We start from the raw sequence: 8,985 nt of genomic DNA, 5'->3' as shown, positions 1-8,985 counted from the left end.
TTTTGTTGTAGCTATGTATGTGTGCACACACATATGTATGTATATGTGTATAGCTGCATCTGTAAAAGTGTTAGCGAGCAAAAGGTAAACAGGATACGTCAAGGAGAAGGTGTAAGTAAATAAACGCAATTGCAGTATGTGATTTTGGTATGCAAATTATTTATTTTTGAAAATAAATTTAATGAGGAGAAGTGCAGGTAATAGAGAAAATATTGAACTAACAAAAAGGAGTAATTAAAACAAAATTAGAGATGAGGAAGGCAACGTGTGTATACATATACATATGTATGTATGTATGTACATATATAGTAAATATAAACAGAAATAAGTATATTTTAGTATAAATACTAGTAAAAGTATGAACAAAATAATATTTGGTATTTATTATTATTTTATTATTATTTATTACCATAAAAATAATTATTATAAATAATAAAAAATAATAATTAATTTAAAAATATTTATATATGTGTATAAATACTAAAACCATTACAAAAAAAAATAAAAAAAATATAGTTTTACATATTCAATATAAAAATCGAATAAAAAAAAGACCATTGTTTACGTATAACAATTAAAATATAATATTTTTTGTTTACTTTATTTAAAAATATTATGAAATAAAATTATTTTAAGAATTATAAGATAGATTAAGAATTAAAAAAATTAAATTATTTATAATAATAATACAAGATTTTTACTATAAATATGATAAAAAATTGTTTTGAAATATTATTTTACAAACATACATATGTATATACATATGTATATATGTACATATGTACATGTGTAAGTATTCAAAATAAAAATAAATAAAAAATATAATATAAAATATTATAATAAAAGTAAAATTTTAATATAACATACAATTCAATAAACATACATTATTTATTAAAAAAAAATTATTTATAAAAAATATATAGATAATATAAGCTTACTTATTGTAAACGTTAAGTAAAAAGCATAATTTAATTGTAAGATTTAAAAAATTATTAGGATACGTATTTATTAATAAATAATAATAGATTTTTAACATAAATGTTTTAAAAAATATTTTTTAATTATAGTTTTTGACATTTTTAGTATAAAAATGTAATAAAAAAAACATAAAAAATAAAATGTATTTAAAACAAAAATAGTAATATAGTCTTAAAAATAATAACAATAAAAAACATAAAAAATAAAAATTAAAAAAATAGCAATATTGTCTTAAAAGTAATAATAATAGAAAAATATAAAAAATAAAAATATTAAAAAAATAGTAATATAGTCTTAAAAATAAAAAAATAATAGTTTATTGCAATTTTATTTCTTATATGTAATTTTGTTTGTTAATATTTTAATTATTATTTTTTAAAACGTGTTTAAACGACAAATAATTTATAATAAAAAAGCAGAAAGATTTAAGAAATCAAAAATTTATTTGGAAAAAAATTATATTATTTATACATAATTAAAAATAGTGTTATTATTTACTATAATTTTTTTTATTATTAACTAATTTTAAAAACTTAACTTAAATTCACTTCAAATTATTTATTTTAAGTCAAATTATGTAAGGTGCAAATTATTTTTATAAAAAAAACTTGATAACATAAAAAAAAATAATAAAAAACTATAAATAAATATAAACAATTTTATGCAAAAACGAAAAATAATAATAATAAAAACAAAGATATATTTATTTTTTTTAAATAATTTTTTTTTTAATATCTATTAATTTTAAAAACTCAACTAAAGTACACTTCAAATATTTTTTTTAATTAAAATTATGTGCGCAATTAAAAAAAAAACAGAAAAAATTAATCTTTCATAAAAAATAAAACAGTTAATAAAATTAAAATAATTAAAAATAATAATTAAATAGGAACAAATTTACGCATAATATAAAAAAATATTTATTAAAATTTCCTTAAATATTTTTTTAAATATTATAAAATATTTATTATAATTTCTTAAAATATTTTTTTTTTAATATTTATTAAATTTAAAAACTTAAGTTAAATCCACTACAAATAATTTATTTTTAATAAAATTATGTAAGGTGCATAGTTAAAAATAACAGAAAAAATTAATACTTTAACAAAAAAACTTGATAATACAATTAAAATAATAAAAAAATAATTATTATTTAAAAACAAATTTATGCAAAAAATAATAAAAATAGAAAATAGTGTTTATTATAATATTTTAAATTAATTTTTTTTTATTTTATAAACTTAACTTAAATTCACTGCAAATATTTTATTTTAAATAAAAGTTAGGTTCGTAGTTTTTAGTATTTTATTTAAAAAAACTTAAAAAAAAATAAAACAAATATTTATTATAATTTTTTGAAATATTTTTTTTTATTTTTTAATTTTAAAAATTTAACTAAATTCTCTGTAAATATTTTATTAAAAAAAATTTAAAAAGAGCAGAAAAAACTTTTAAACTTTTTTTATAAAAAACCGAAGTAATATTGAAAGATTTATTATAATTTTTTAAAATAATTTTTGCTTATTTTCACTATGTTTTTATTTATTATAATTGTTTATATATACTCTTTTTAATACTAAAAACATAACCTAAATTCACCACAAATAATTTATTTAAAATAAAACTAAGTTCGGTTCATAACTAAAAATAGTGCTAACCTCACTTCTTCATACACTCCATGCTATCATTAAAAATATGCAGAATTGGACCTTGATGCGCTCATACCTACAGAGAAATAAAACATTAATATGTACATAATACATATAGCAATTAAAAAAGGACCGCTCACACTCAGCGGCGACGCAAAAGGCATGAAACAGCATACACCAACACTACAGCAAAAAGACTTAAGCATATACACACCATATACTTATGTATATCTGCAACTTTTCGTACGCAATGCAACGTTTTTCAACACGACACACAAACACACACAATTCTGAGTTGTCTTCACTTTTCGCGCTATCAGCGCCTTTTCCGAACCGTTTCAGGTTGTGCAGAACCGTTTGGCGCTCAACGGCGGCGGCGACGGCGACCTCTTTGCGCCAGTCAACCATTGTGCGCGTCGCCAGCCATGGCTCGGGTCGAGTGCTGAACCAGAGAACATTAAAATGTTTTATGTTCTCTGGTTGAACTGCACGAAAAACCAGCATGCGCTCGCACGCCACCCCCCTCCCACCGAGCAAGCGTCGCTTGCGCGTTATCACACGAAACCTACTTGTTGTCTGCCTGTTTTTATGCGTCATTTTTCGCATACAATACCACTTGGCTGCTATGCATTGTTGGCGTACTGTGTCACAAATTCGCCGCGCGGCGCTCTCGCACAGGCGCTGCCAGCAACTGGCCTTGTTGAGCTCACTTCGCCGCCTAACCTAGCCCTGAGAATGTAGTCCAGTGGTTTTTTATGCGTATGTGTGTGTGTGTGTGTGCTTACAAGCCGCTTACTTGGTAGCGTAAAGGCGAAACGGCCCGTTCCATGGCGTTGTGGCGTATACATAAGTAGTTGTTATACATATACATATGTATATGTACATATATATATATATAAGTATATGTGTGTATTAATTTTTTCGGTGTTCACATTTTACTGTTCATGTTTTTTATTATCAGCATTGCAGGGCTTTGTACACTTGTACGATTCGGCCCACCTCTGCAGCAATCCTGCTTGCTTGCGGTAAAAGCAACCTGTCCGTACATGTACGTGCATGTTTATACATATGTATGTGTGTATATAGCTGCTGGGGTTTGTGCCTGTGCTAGTTATTTGTGTAGCATATATTTTTAATACTTGTACGTAGCCTTGATGGCCTTTTACCTCTGCCGCTGCACCTCTTGCTCTTATGCCAGCTTCTGCTGCTGCGCGCTGCTACTACGCCTGCTGCTGCGGCAAAGTGTACTGCTGTGCGCTTACTTGTTGCTTTTTGTTACACTTTGTGGTTTTGCAACCATTATTATAGCTGCTCGCTGGGGCTTTATGCGCACAAATAACTGTACATGTACACATACAGTTGTAAATTTGTGTGTATTTTACAGCTTAGCCTTCCAAAAGTCGATCTGTTTCTATAAATGTATTCAAGGAAACACACAAGCATGAAAGCCACTCCTAATTCTAAGTATATTGTTGAAATGTTTTTTAAAAGGATTTTTCATTCCATAAGAAATTGTAATAATATAAATAAAGTATTATGTATGTATGTGCGCAAAAGGAAAGGGCAAAAAACAGTATGCTATAACAATAACGGATTATTGTAAGCTGCAGTTGCTTGCATTTGTTATGCAGAGTTTTGCGTGTTTTATGGCAATCAGCAGCCGCAGGTAGCGCATGCAATTGTGTCGTTGGGGCGTATGAGTAACATTTTGACATTTCATTATTTGCCAATGGGGAAATGTTAATGTGTGTATATGCAATGTAATGCAATGTAAATAAACTACAAAATATGTAAATAGTGCAAATTTTGTGGCGAATGCATTTAGAGTATAAACATGTGTTAATGAAAGTGTATAAATAAAGTTCTAAATTGACTCTTACCAAGCATTAGGGCGGTTTACACTTTGGCAATTTTTTAAAAATATATGAAATTAAAATTTTTTTTTTAAATATTTTTTTAATTAAAATGTTTCTTTATGAATAATGAAAAGTAAAAATATTTTAGAAATATTTTTTTTGTTTTTTTTTTTTTAATTAGTATTTTATAATTTTTTATTATTTTTCTTAAAATTTTTTTGTAATTAAAATATTTCTTTATAAATAAAAAAAAGAAAACTATTTAAAAAAAGAAACAATTTTTTTTAGTTTTATTTTTTTTTTTTCATTAATATTTTATAAAGTGTTTTATTGTTTATTTTTTAAAATTATTATATTGTAATGCGTAATGGCTGCAGTGAGCTTTCATGCATAAGGTACATACATGCAGTGGGGACATTTTTCGATATTCAGCGGGCATTCAACAATGTGCAGCCGAAAGCGGTCATTAGTGTCCTAGACATGTTAGAGAATGTAACGAACCTCAAGCATCTCATATATTGCGCTCTCAGTGTTTGAACTGTTTTGGAGCACGAGCACTACGAAAGTCGATAGAGGCACCCCGAAAGTTGACGTTCTGCCTACGAAGCTCAATAGAGACACCCCGAGAAATGGCGTTGTGTCTCATTTAATTTGGATCTTTGTGGCACAAGACCTAGAAGAAAGAACTCGAGGTGCGAGACTGTCGGGTTATTGCCTATGCAGATGATGTTGCTCTCAAGGTTGAGAAAACTTCTTGGAGAGCGTTTACTAGTTAACGCAAGGGTGTCTCAATGTGCTAGCTAGTTGGGCGGAAAGAACCGGGTTTAGCTGTCAATACAAATAAAAATGGACTGGTTTCTGTTCCCAGGAGCCTTTAAATCGCGGAAGCATCCTTAACTCATTGGGAGGTTCTCGACTTCACCTTCTAAAAAAGGTGAAATACTTGGACCTCTTTCTTGAAATAAAGCCATCATGGAAACCGCATTTTAAGGAGAGGATGAGGATGACATTGATGGCCTTATATTGTTGTAAATGAGCTATTGGGACTCTCACCAAAAGTTGTGTTTCTGGCTTTTCGAAACGTAGAAACTAACAATACTGAACTATGGTATGTATTTCTTAGATGAACTCTCGCAAAACAGCTAGAACGCACAACTGCACTACGTACAACGCCAACGATGACTCTTGGTGCTATTCTACATATACATAACACCTATGGACATAGCCGATAGATACAGTGCTGTGAAGGTTGCTATGAGACTGTGGGAAAATGGACACATTAAGGGTACCAGAGCGGAACATTCCAAAATTCTATCTCACTTCGACTGCATCCCTTGCATTCCTGATAAGAATGGTCCACTACACCGCGGAACCTACTTCTTTTGGCATCTTCTCCGCACACATACATATGTACCTCCGAGAGATATGTGGGTGGGGTGTTATTGGTGGAGAAGGGGCACAGTGAATATTTTCATGAATGGAACGAAGCTCAAGAAGAATGTTAGAGGGTGGAGTCTTTTGTCGAGAGCTCTCTATCAACTCTTGTTTCAAACTGCCAGACCGCTGTAGTGTCTTTCAAGCAAAAGTGACAGCCATCTATGTAGCAGCAGTTGTACTACCTCGAAATGCGGCTGCTTTTAGGGATGTATGCATCCTCTGCGATAGCAGAGTTGGTTTGAGTTTGCTAACAGTGAGCTCAAAGCTAGTCAAGAACTCCATGACCTCATCAAGCTACTTCCATAACAAACGTGTCTGCGTGCTCGGCCACAGCGTAATCAATTCCAACAGGATGCAAACGAGTAGGGGTTCCCCTGTACACGTACATTCGGGCACTGAATCTATGGGATACGCGCGAGCTCGGCAAGCGTTGGTCAGCAACCAGCTCTTGTGTGGCTATGAAAGCCTTCTGGCTCAGAGGGTGACATAAAAGGTCGATTGAACTGTTAGCTCTTAGCATCGTAGCAATGATAGGCGTTCTAACTGGGCACTACCCCATAGGTAATCAAGATTTAGTTGCCAAATTTGTAATGAGAAAGATGAGGTGGGCGCAAGTTGTAATTTTTGTAATGAGGAAGATGAGATGAAAACGTCTGTCCAGCTTTCAACAGACTAAGATTGAAGCATTTCGGTTGCCATAATTTTTACGAACCCGGCGAACAGGCTGAAATTGATATTAGCCGCCTAAAAAATTTGAAGCAGACTTTTTGAGGTTTTTTTCGACCGTCTTTTTGATCCATGCCTGAGAGTTCTAGGCATCACAACGGACAAGCATCTTCAGCGATCCAAGTGGGATTATTAGAGTAATCCGCTTATTTATCAAACCTAACCTAAAAGCGAGTGTAATCCCCCCTGTTTGGGCGACTGCTGCGCTTTCGAACTTTTTACGAAGTCTGGTCCTCATAATATAGTTCTAGTCTTGAAAAAATCAAGATTTTTCAAAGCTTGTCCTTCACAGCAGCAGCAAAGTCGGCGTAATGTTTGCAGCTCAAGGTTATTTTTTCTAAATTTTTACTTAACGTTGCCAGCTATCACCAAAATTAAGCAAATAATGCCCGTGGGATTGATGGATGAGGCCGATGGTGTAACTGGCAACGAGCTGGGCTGGTTATTTGGTAAGAAGGTGCATATACATAGACATCACTTCGTATATATATGTATGTATATTACATATTAAGGGTATATACATACATACATACATATGTAATTACCTTCTTATGATGAGTACGTTTATTCATTCGCGGCCCGAGTACGTGAAATACGCAAATCCACGTACTTGAAGCGCAAAAGAAACCCCTAGGTCATAATGGGAGCCTCTTCAACAATAAAAACAGCAACAACTATACAAAACATAACAACAGTAGCGCGTATACCGCAAATAATTGCTTTGTTATGTGTGCTATGCAGAAGAAGCGGCTTAACTTAAGCTTGAAATGTACAAGTGATTATATAAGGAATGCAAAAGCTGTTGCGGCGACAAATATACATACTTATATGTATGGAAATATATGCGAGCACATACTTACATGTGTATGTAGATATGTTTGCGTATATTAAACCTGTCTTTTGATACTTTTGTAGATTCTTACGGATTTTTTTCATGTATTTTGCCGCTGTTCCATGCATACAAACAAATATGAGTACATACATATATACATATATACATATATACAATACACATACACATGCATATGTATATTTGATATATACCGCTGTCTTCGTTAGCTACAAAGCTTAGCTAAATGTACACATGTTCTTCAATCCTTTGCTCTCCACTAAAGCACACACACACACATGCGAGTCGCACATACACACACACACGCAGATGCACTTGTTGTGCAACCCGCTGTGTTGTTTATGCTGGAAGAATGTTAAGAAAATCTACGCTAATTCGCAATGCGCAACTACACATAGTTGTTGTTGTCATTGTTGTTGTTGTTGTATGTTGTTTGTGGCTGCTATGTAACCTCGACGGTTGTTGGGTGGAGAGGCGGGTAGTCGAGAAAGCGCCAATGTTTGCTAACTGAATGAAGGAATGAATGAAAGCAGCTACAACAACAACAGCAACAGCATAATGCGGCAAAAACGGTGGCCATCACAAGCATATGTCCATATATTGTATATATGTATATACATATGTATGTATATCAATAGTTATGTGTGTGTGCGCGCTTGCGGCGACAATGCGATGATGTGGAATTGCAACAAAAGCGTGCAACAACACTAACAACAGTCCGGAACCAGCCGCAGCCAACTAAACTGAAGATGTAAAAGCCAACAATAACAAGAATAACAAGCCACTTTTTAGTTACATACATATGTACGTGTATTTCAAGAACGCATTAAGAGCCCTTCGCATTGGACTAGCTGCGTCATTGCGCTGCCACTCGGCTTATTTGCTGGACTTTTTGCACCGACTGCGGCTACAGCTACGGCTTTGGCATTGCCGTCGCTTGCTTTTGCGCTGTGCTACGTTGCGTTGCGCTTTGTCTTAAGCTTTGCCGCATTGTCATCCAACATGACAACTGCAATGTGGCAAAGAAAATCGTGGAAATAAAGAAAACGAGAAGGAAGCGTGCAAAAAGTGCCAGCAAGCAAGCAAGGCACACCAAAATACAAAAAATAAAAAAAAAACTGAAAAAACGTGCACTTCGACTGCATTGTAGCTATAATACCCTACACAGTTACATTTCTTATAGCATAAAAGGCTAGATAAAATTTTTTTTATATAGATTTCGAGCCAGTTTGTATGGCAGCTATATGCTATAGTAGTCCGATTTGAACAATATGTTCAGAGATCGTAGCTTTGCACGAAAAAATAATCCATGCCAAATTTCGTGAAGATATTTTGTAAAATAAAAAAGTTTTTCATACAAGGGCTTGACTTTGATCAGTCAATTTCTATGACAGCTACATGCTATAGTGGTCCAATCTGAACAATATGTACAAAGATTGTAGTTTTACCTAGAAAAATAATCCATGCCAAATTTCGTGACGATATTTTG

Source organism: Bactrocera neohumeralis, chromosome 4, assembly GCF_024586455.1.
Source record: "Bactrocera neohumeralis isolate Rockhampton chromosome 4, APGP_CSIRO_Bneo_wtdbg2-racon-allhic-juicebox.fasta_v2, whole genome shotgun sequence".
NCBI lineage: Eukaryota > Metazoa > Arthropoda > Insecta > Diptera > Tephritidae > Bactrocera > Bactrocera neohumeralis.
The sequence above is the reverse complement of the archived record's forward strand: the minus strand, read 5'-3'. Positions refer to the sequence as shown.